We start from the raw sequence: 11,150 nt of genomic DNA on the forward strand, positions 1-11,150 counted from the left end.
TAGTACGAAAATATATTACACAAGGAGAGCAAGTGCTCCCTGGCCCGTAGAGGGGCTCGAGTCCTCCTGCCCAGAATTTGAGAACTTGGACCGGGGAATGAGCCTCCTCATTGCCATGGGGAGAGCCGGCACGTGCTCGCGCCAAGAGGTCTATTGGGTGCCAGGGCTACCAGAAGCGTAGTACGCAAGCAGCCGTGGCGGATTATTTAGCCGTTGGCATAGTTGAGAATGGCAGATTTGGAGTCAGTGATAATTTTGGTGGCATATGTAGAGATGAAAGCAAGCGCGATGGCTGTCTCTTCTGCCTCGGTGGTGGTATGATGATGATGAGCTGGAGGTTAGAAGCTTTGCGTGTTTGTCGGCTACCAGCCGAGTCATGCGGGAGCTTGGTCCTCGCTGTACTGTTTGTGAGGGCCCGGCCCTTGCCATTCTGCCATTCCCATCTCGCTCAGGGTAAAACATTCACGGAGGGGTCTGCTGGAACGCGTTGTCGGCATTGCAATGCGGTGGAACGCGGTGTCGGCATTTCGGCCAGCCTCGCTGTGTCCTTGAGCTTGGCGCGGCCTAGTGCAATCCAAGGTTAACGGGTTTTTTGTACGCACCTCAAAATAATTTCGCTATGAAGCAAGGCTCCATTTGGGAGAATGTTGATAGCAGTTGTTGCACTGCGTTGACAGCAACGACCAGTCTCCATTAATAAAACTCTAAGCTACACGGCTGCCTGGCAATCAGGAGCAACTGATACTATTCACAAAACACTCCCTCGATGGCGCTATCCGCTTGCTGGTGACTGGTCCACGTGCGACGTCCATAAAGGAACGGGGTGCCCCTCCACATCACAACAGCCCTTTCATCGCTCATCTCGCTCACGAGGATCTCCCTGACCTACATACTGAGTGCAGTTTCTGTGATCTGAGTACGGGATCGCCTGGTGCATGGGAAATCCCACTCAGATTTGTCTTCACCGAAACTATAATTTCCCTATGCCATTCGGCACCTCGCAGGTTTAAATGTGAAGCTTGCTGGATGTAGGCGATTTAGCACTGCATCACCTGGCCCAAAGTGACGCTTTCCTACTTTACATTCCTAAGAGATATTAGGTGTGCGCTTGCTCTTCGTCCTTGCCTCGTCTGACGACTATCCTGTTTGTTATTTAAGCCTTCCTCTATCTGAGGCGCGCCCTTCACTAAAACTGGATCACCTACGAGCCACCGAAATGGCTTTGGAGTGACTTGTTCTAGTTTCACTGACGCTTCCGCTTGGTCCGCTGGCTTGTCTACTCGTGCAGATGTGTCCCTTGCCCTAAAACTTCCGCTATATGGCGGAAACAATTAGTTACTCTAACACCTGTGTACGAAGAGCACGAACTATGGTACAAGCGCAGTATATCCTGGCAATATGGCTGAGGAAGATCAGCTGATAGCGCTCAGGTTGCCTGCGTTCTAGACAATTGTGGCAGCATTGCGATGCATGTCTCATAAAAGCTTCCATTATTTTACGCTGCTCCTTCGCTTATGTCGCGTTCGATGTCCTGTAGGCTAACGTCAGAGAGTTTAAAGAGGCTGTCTGACCTGGTCGCGACAAAATCCCTGTCTGTTCTTTTTTTTTTGTTCTCGGGTGCTCTTAGGCGTTTTCGTGCCTTGCGCCGCATCAAGGTAACTGGACCTTCGGGGCTCCGAGTTGTGTAGCAATCTCGCGGTGTCGACCATTTACACTCTGCTCTACCGTAGAAGTGCCACCTATATTATATGCCGCACCTCTGATTCATCGCCTCAATTTGAGTGACCTTGAACTGCTGCTTTCCTAGGATAGTCATTCGGCTCTGACAGCCACCGCGTTCGCAAGAGGGAATTTCCAAGTTACAAGTTCACGGTTGCTGAACCCCTCCGCGTTATCTTTGCACGTTCTGCCGGAGCAGCAACATACTCCCTGTTATCACTCTGCAATCGCTCGTCGTGTATACCGAAAAAGGTATATTTTGTTAATGGGGGACGCATACACTACATCACATACTTGGCCCTGTAACATTCAGTAAATGCAAAACTAACTGCGTCACAGCGGTCGAGCTGCTTTTCGCTAAGTGCGTCAAAAAGCCGGGTGCGGCGACCGTGCCTCTAAAGTACCCAAAAAATGTAGGCAGCTTGCACTAGTGGTGCAAGGCTGGAGTAAGCAATGGATCTGGTGATCGGCCTAGCTTCTTCCAGGCTTTACTAGCCTGGCTAAGTTTTTGCTAGGAAATGCTAAGTGCTGCTAGGCACGGTATTCCGAATCGGCTCAACGCCGACGCGCAGATTCTGGATTGGCCGTGCGACGCGCTTCAAGATTCGGCTTCTTCTTCGGGGTCCGGATCAACTTTGGTCATTCATGTCAAGCTACATGTACTCGCCACAGAGTCAATGAGAGTTCGTCACCAGAGGCACCTGCTGCAGTCACGGACAGCGCGCGCAATCGGCGCGAAACGTTGGGAACGGGGAAACGCGGATGCGACGGCAGTAACTCTGCGCGTTGCCTCGTTCGTGCCGCTACAATTTCTCTCTCTCTCTCTCTCTCTCTATCGCTCTCATTTTCTCTTTCTCTCTCTTTCTCTCTGACGCTCTCATTTCTCTTTCTCTCTCCCGAGCATAGTGTGCGCCGCGCGCATGCTCTCTCTTCCCTCTCCTTAACGTTCCATGTGTCAGAGTGACAATGAAAGAAAAAGAGAAGAAAGAAAGAAGAAGAGAAAGCGATATCACGCCGCTGGATAACATGGCGATATGGTAAAAGATACAAAAGAGAAGTTTTCAAAAGAAAGAGGGAAGCGAGCGCGTGGAGCCACCATCTTGGGAAGGGCGCACGCAGAGAAGAACGTGGTGGCCGGGGCCCCAGCGTTCCAAGAGAAGACGGCTGGGAACGCTTTTCTGGGTCCCTGCCCTAGTACCTTGGCGATGCAGCGACGTCCCGCCCGAGTACCAGCTCAGCGAGCAGCTGACCGCCCTCCTCCGGAACTACCGCGGCCCGGATCTACCTGCCAGTACACGGTCAGCGTTCACGCCGCTGAACGTGAACGCGCGAAGGCTGGCTGCAGCCAGTCTGGGGAACTAAGCTGGGCAGGCGCGCACCAGGAGCTCCAGCCAGCACGAGTGCCGCTCTGCCGGTGTGCGACAGCCTCCTCAGCGACTGTGCCTTTGTCACGTCAGCCGTGACATCGGTGACACCGGACACCAGCAACGACGGACGACGACCATATTGCGACGACAGACCGCAGACCGGGTCACTCCGATATCCACCACGAAACAGAACCGGTCCTGTTAGCGCCCCGACGCTATCGTATAGACGATCGCCTCCAGAAGTTTCTTTAACGCGGTAGGGGGATCGTAACACGTAGTTAGGGAGGACGCATTCCGTGTGCAATGAGTGTTAGATTTTTAACGTTGTTGTTGCTGTTAAACCTCCTCATGAATGAATGTTGTGGCTGTGTGGCTCATTGCGTCCGTGTGTTCATTCCGCGTGCTCAAGCAAACGTACCAGGCGTTGACATACGCGTGACACATGTCAAGGCAACATGTGCACGACGCAGACAGGACGGCGAATAACACGTCGCTCCGCGGGGTGCGGTGCTAGGCAACGCGCGGTGACGTCATCGCCAGGAGCAGTTTTTGTTCGCCCTACGCGGCGCAATCAAGGGCTTAATTACAACCTCCCCTGTTCAAAAGGTGGCGAAATTTCTTTTTAGTAATGTTGGGCGTCAGAGAAAGCCCCACAAACTTGTCCTAGTAAATGCAGTACAAGCGAATCTAACGGAGCACCACGGCCGAGCTTCCAGTCAGGATTTGGCAATGCCTGCCGTATGCACTCCAGCCCAATTTTCTTCTACTGTAAATTTCCTTCTTCCTTTTTGTCGCTAGGTAACGCAAGAAAATTAAGTCGCAAAATATAACTTAATTTACACGCAAAACGTTTCATTTAGCGGGAAAGAATAAAAAATACAACAATGTTAACTTCATTTCACACTTGTCTTTCGATGCTGGCGGCAGTTATCAGCTCATGTGAATACTAGCGTGACGTATTTCCTGTTGCCAGGTATCCCCAAGTGTCCCCTATAGCGCGAAAGCACGTGTCTCTAATGAAAACAGGTACGCGCATTAGCTTTTGTGAGGGCGTGCTCTCGCATTCACGTGCAATTCGGACCACATACTCTACCGCCTACAAAAAGAGTCGAAATAGAGAAAGAACATTCGCTTAAATGAAAAAATTATGCGACTGAATGTGTACTTTGTTGCAAGGAGAATAATAAAGCTGTATTCGATTTTTTTTTTCTAAGCGTAATTTCATAGAGAACAGTGCCGGCCACTGACACATCTGTAGGGGTAGTACGCATATCTATCCGCAAAAAAACTGTGGGGTTCTGCGTTCCCAAATCACGATATGTTTATGAGGCACGCCGAAGTGGGGGACTCCGGATTAATGTTGACCCTCTGGGATTCCCTTGAACGTGCACCTAATCAAAACACAAGTTTTTTTTCGCATTTCGGCATCAACAAAATTCGCCCCCCCGCGGCTGGGACCGACCTTGCGGCCTTGAGCTCAGCCGCGCAGTAGCATAACCACTTGACTATAGGGTAGGGTCTTGTTAGGCATATAAGGTGACTCACTATATTTGTTCTGCCTTCTGCTAGCTGTCAAAGCTACCTACAGAGGCTTTTATTTTTATTTATTTATGCCTCACAATAACAAATGTCAAGGCTACTGCTAGGCTCAGCAAGATCCGGGACGGTGGACTAAGAAGCCTTCCCCTTTTAAATAAAAATTTACATAAGACGTTATCAATCCCAGCAAAATTATCTGCCGCGTCCCATAACCGATTTTAAAAATAAAAAATAAAGGGGTACCTCACTTAGCTTTCGCTACTGCCGTTTATATAAAATGATTATAGGATACCTAGCCTGCTGATCTGCGTTCTACTCGGACTTCCGTTCCACTGAAGAAAGGCTTTCAACTGGCAGTGCAGACAGAATGCGCCAGGTTGACTGGTCGCTGCAAAATTTGTGAACACTATTGCAACGTTTTGGTAACCAATCGTTGAGACAACATAATGAGAATAATGCTTCTGTTTGCAGAATCACCCTGGTATGCGAAATTGTCACCGGGAGAGAATCTTAAATAAGTGAGCATGCTTCCACGTCTGTGCTCATCGCCGATCGCCGGCTTCCTGCAAGTTGTTCCTCCCCACTCGGCGAAGGTGTTTCTCCGCACAAGAGCAGGGCAACACAGAGAGAGCACTTGTTGTAGTCTGGCCGCAAATATTCTTGGAATGTGGCTCCCCCACCTCAGAACAGGAGTGTTGTGTCTGTGCCATGGTTGACGCCAAGTAACTTGGTTACGGAAAGTAAGGGGGCTGCGCGTGCGGCATTTAGCATTGTGGTAGTCGAATACACTTGTTTTTTATGTGGTGGCGATGTAAGTATTCACATAAGTTGTAGATGCACGACGTGAAGGAGGAGACCGGGCACACCTCGAAATATATTCTATTTTAGTCGAGAAGACGGTATAGACGCTGAAGATATAACAATCTGGGCCCACCAAGGCAGTGACGGCCAAACAGAAAAAACAGTACAATCCGCCATTGAAATAGTCGAGACCTATCTCCAAGGCACGGAGCTTCGCTGCTCCCCTGGGAAGTCCGAACTCCTCCTCAACTGGCCTACTCTCCGTGGCCGCCATTCGAAACGTCCCACCGCTAAAAGCCAATACGAAGACATCGCGCTTCACCTCACGGATGGCAGCCCCATACCCCTTGTCACCAATATACGTGTGCTCGGCATGCTGATAGACGCGAACGGAGCGAATGACATGGCCCTCGCCAAAATCCTTAGCAATGCATCCAACACCATGACACTTTTCAAATGGGTCTCCAACCGCCGCGGGTATATGAAACAGGAGATTATCCTCAGATTAATCCAGTCATTCGTAATTTGCCGCATCCCTTTCGTTGCTGCGTATCTAAACTGGTACAAAGCTGAACAAACCAAACTCAATATCCTTCTACGCGGTATCTATAAACAAGCCCTCGGCCTCCCGGCTACACCAGCACTGACCTCCTCCTTCAACTAGGTGTCTATAGCACACTGGACGAGCTCATCGAGGCCCAACGTCGCTCTCAGGTGGAGACTCACTCTCACAGCGACGGGCCGCCACATCGTCACCTCGCTCGGTATCACCTACCACCATCAACACCGCCATAAGCACCAGATCCCCTCGACCATACGAGCCTGGATTCATGCCGACCTATCCCCAGAAATATGCACCCCGAATGCAACCGCACACGCCGCACAGCACGTGCCACGGCTCTCACCAAAGCCCTTGCTCACCATGATGGTATCAGGTTCGTCGACGCGGCCAAATATCCCCACGGTACCCGCTATGCAGCCGTCACCACGCGTGACGGCTCTCTCCACCATGCTATCAGCCTAGTAACCCCACACGCTGAGGAAGCTGAAGAAGTGGCCATCGCGCTAGCCACACTAGACCCACCACGCCATACCACCGTCTCTGACTCCCGCTCCGCCGTTATCAATTACATCATCGGCCTTATCTCACACCAAGCCTTGCGCATCTTGCAACAAGCACCCCGCTCAACCGACCATCAGGGGTGCTATGCAGGATGCGCCGAGTTTCTCGTTCGCACGAGTTTTACCCGAGTTTGGTATATCGCAGTCAGTGAACGGATATAGCAAGGAACCTGCAAAAACAGCAGGCAAAAAGAAATGTCGACATAATTCCGCGTATGACAACATGATCGCACCCTGCGCAGCACAGTGCTTCCGCGCTTCAAGCACAGAGGACTGCGCTACAAAAGGCGCCAGCGCCGCTCATTGTTATCAACGTATTATCGCAATTTAGCAATACCATCACTGTCCCGCTGTGTATCTGCACACTTGTCGTGAGCCGCTTGCCACGCCTTTCCCGGGTGCGTCAAGGGCGGGCCTCCTCTTTCGAGAATTATCTTTCTATCCTCCGTCGAATGCGAAAAGGGGCACATGCGGTGCATTCTTGCACCTACACTTTCCCTCAATCGAATACATTGAAACACAACAAATAAAATAACAAACATTTTATTTCTTAAAGTATCGGTTTTTCGTTTTGAATTCTATAAATTTGTCATGACAAACGGACATCGAATGAATGATTAAATTTTGCACTTTTTTGCCGCGAGTGGCGACAGTGAGGCGAAAGCTTACAGCAGATACATTCTAGACGAGGGAATTCATACGGTGAGCAGCCGCCAGGGGCGCTGCAGTGCTATTCTCGTTAAAATCGATACGATAATGACGCATAAAGTCAGTCATGACAATGATTTGTCCATTCCCTGTCTATTAGGGGAATGGCAACGACGCTCTGCGGCATGGCTGTTCACCGAAGGTGCTTTCACTGAGGCAGCTATTAAGGCAGCCGCTTTACCAACTGAAACGACACTCTAGCCATAGAGACGGGGGCAACGGCTGTCGCTGCAAAATTGCTGTGCGGTATTTCAGGGTCCGTAGTGACGCAGCACTATGAAAATGCACCAGCTTATCTGCATGCGCGAAGTCTCCGCGTTGCATTGCCAAGAGCGTGCTGCCAGCGACAGAATTTATCGCTTGTCACCGCTTGCCCAGTGAAGGTGCCTCCGTGCGCATGTACGCAGAATTTGAGTGTGTTGTTCACTCCAATGTGCTTGCCGATTGCCTCTGCTGCTGAGCTAACAGCGATCGCAGATGGATACCGTAACGACAGCGCAGCAATCGCATTTTGGCGGGTGAGGGCTCTTGTGTGTAGTTAGGAAATTAGACTTCAAACGCAGGAAGGTGTTGCAATTGTTTTGTGTGCCGTGCTTGTGATGAAGAAATGCCATCGCACTGGATGTGTTTTCGCTGACCGCTAACCCTGTTTGCGACACTGCGGCTCCGATACATCACTTATGACAGAGCAGCCATCGAAAATGACAGCTGCGATACGTTGTCCTTGGAAAACACTACGCACTGCTCAGGATCGTCGTCCACCGCGGCGCATCGACGCCTTGCAAGCAGCTACAGTGACCTGCCGATAATTATTTGCTGTGCGCTACGTCACCACAATGCAGGCAATGAACCTTGTTGTGGGGCCATCACAGCCCAAGAAGATATATGCAATAAGCCAGCGAAAGTCGACGCTTTGTTTTTTATAGTGGTGCTCAGTACATCACAGATGACAATGCGTTGTGCGTGTTTTATTTCGCCGGTCAAGATTGTTAATGCCTCTCAGTTCCGCACCACGTTGCTGCTGCCGAAAAATAAGTTGGGCGTGGCCCAACCATGGTGGGCGCGCACAAGAGTTGCATGCCTCGCGCGGGGCGTGACCTATGGTTTTGATTGACAGGCGAACTCGTGCTAAACTAGTACATCGCGAAACCCCCCTCGAGTTGAACTCGTGAACATGGCGGTGGCAGCAGTAGCCTGCGTCATCGCATCCAGCAGCAGTAAGCGTCAATATGACCGTCTGGACCCAATCACCTACATGACCGACGTAGAGTTTCGCGTCATTTTTGCCTTTCCAAAACGTTTTGTCAGTGCGCTGGGAGTGTGAGGAGTTAGGCGAAGGCCGTCGTCTGCGGAGACAGCATGGCGGGCAAATTATGCTTTCCGAGCACAGAGTGGTGTGACTAGACTGCAGAGGAAAAGTTCGTGCGATCGCTTCGGCTCTCCTATTTCAAGCGCTGCTCGTCCACCGCGCCCCCGCCCCAGGCCAGGTCACGCGTCGTCATCGGAGTACTGGGGCGCTTGCGAGCACCTGGGCCGGGATTTTGTAGCGATGCCTTTCCGGTAATAATGCCTTTTTGAGCTTATCGCGCTTTGTCAGTGGTCAGAGCGACTGCCCGCTCGCGTTATCAACGGGATCAGCCTGCCGTGAGCGGTGGATGATAGTATATAATCAGTCATAAGGCATCGATACAAAATCACGGCCCTGGGTTTCAACCCGGACCAACCAACCTGCGCAGGTGAAGTGGTCACATTATATTGGAAGGCTCAGAATGGACGCCGGGCTGCCTTCCGGTGCAACAGCTGCCGAAATCAGTTTTCGCAGTCACAGGGTACCGCTGCACTGCAGGGGCAGAGAGGTTGAAGGAAGTTGCTTCGCCAAGACGGGCAGCCTCGGCCGTCCCAACGACCACCTCTCCAGGCGGCAAATGATTTGGCTCACGTACTGCGTGAGCCAAAGCGTAGACATATGCCTGTTGAAGGAGATGACCGGCAACTTGTTTCCTCTATCGGAGCACGCCTTCACCGACTGGAGGAACTACCGCCGTAAGTTCGCGAGAGACGAGCTGCTGGCGCAACCTCCACTCGATGGCCCCGGGTAGATAGCGCAAATTGACGAGTGCCTGCTTCGCGGCGAGCAAAAGCACAATCGAGACCGCCTAATGTCGGGCGACAACTTTCCGCCGAGCAGTCAAAATTACGACGGTGTTAAAGATGGTAGCCCATGGGTGTTCGGCATGTCTTGCGCGACCAGAGGGGTGCTGCGACATTGAAAGTCGACCGACGAAAGGCGGCGACGCTAGGCGCCATTATTGCAGCCAATGTTCAACCGGGGACCATTATTCATAGTGACGAATTGGCAGCATACAAATATATCCTAAATTTAGTGGATACTAACGGGGCTATGCGTCAATCTGCATTGTGAAATAGTCAACCACAGCGTGAACTTTGTGGACCCCATCACGGGCGTTCACACGCAAAAAAATAGAAAGTTATTGTCAACAAGTGAAACGCCACCTCGTCAGCGATGAGTACAGGGTAACTGCACCGATGCTGGAGTCCCACCTGGGATGGATGTGGTGGCACTCAACGGCCACGTGCGCTGCAAAGACCCTCTCTTGCGTTTGTTAGAAACCACGGATCACTCGGGCTACCCAGTATAAAGAGTCCTTCTTGCGGCTGATAGAAGCCATCGATCGACGCTTCCCAGTGTGAAGGTGCATCACAAAGCAAAAGAAAATAAAGCGTAGTTTTCTAACCCTTGTATGAGTACACGGTAAGGCGCTACCTGATGCTCACTTCGTCTCGCAGCTGGGGCACCTGGGGTGCCCCTACGCGCGCGCGAGGCACCCTACTCGCAGCCTTTCTTGAGCGGGAGCAACGAGCGATCTGTTAAAAGCCCAGTGTGAAAACCAGCCGCACACCAATCTCTGCTCGGAAATGGGAGCGCAAGCACGTAGCGAGCCACACCAATCCAATCCAGAGGAAAGAGAAAGACCAACGAGCGATCTGTTGAAACCCCAGTGAGAAAAGCAAGCGCACACCTATCGGTGCTCGGAAATGCTAGCGCAAGTACGTAGCGAGCCACGCCTCCAATCCAGACGAAAAAAGAGGAGGGTGAGCGTACCCTCGTAGTATAACGCGAAACGTATTAAACTACAAAATAGTCTAATACACATTCAGTGTACATCTTTTAAACTTTAAAATGCTTATAACTCACACAAATGTGACTAATATTATTGTACTAAATGCATTTATTTTGTAACTTGCTTGTGCCTGTAATGCACTCAGTGGAATGACAAACAAGTGAAAGAATGCACGACCATGCACCGACCGTAGGATCACGTGAGCCCCAGTGTGTCGACAGCCCATATGGCAACGCCCAAGAGATGATAGCCACCCAGAGTGAATCTAGATAAACCAATGAAACTGGAGGCGTGCCGACGGACAAACTTTGTCTTGTTACCATTTGTTCTTTCATCTTGGGGTGTCGCTATAGCTCGTCAAGATCCCGAGTTTCGCCAAACTCTTCGCATCCTGCATAGCACCCCTGGTTACACTCGTCTGGTACCCAGATCATGTAGGCACCATCCACCCGCACCTCCCCAACCTCAACGAGGTTACCCACTCCCTAGCGCGAGGGCTCGTCAACCGTGCAGGAGACGGGGAGGCTGCGTCCACGGGTAAAAATCGCCTGACATGCTACAATGATCTTGTGAAATCCTTCTACTTAGAGCGTATAACTTTCCCCGGCCCACACAACAAGCTATCCCGAGCGCAGGCTACAACTTTTTGCATACTACAAACCAATACCTGCCCCTCGTTACACCGTTCCCGCAAGATCTACCCATACATTTACCCCAATTCCGTGTGCCATATCTGCAAGACACAGCCAGC

This window comes from Dermacentor silvarum, chromosome 7 (genome assembly GCF_013339745.2).
Source record: "Dermacentor silvarum isolate Dsil-2018 chromosome 7, BIME_Dsil_1.4, whole genome shotgun sequence".
NCBI lineage: Eukaryota > Metazoa > Arthropoda > Arachnida > Ixodida > Ixodidae > Dermacentor > Dermacentor silvarum.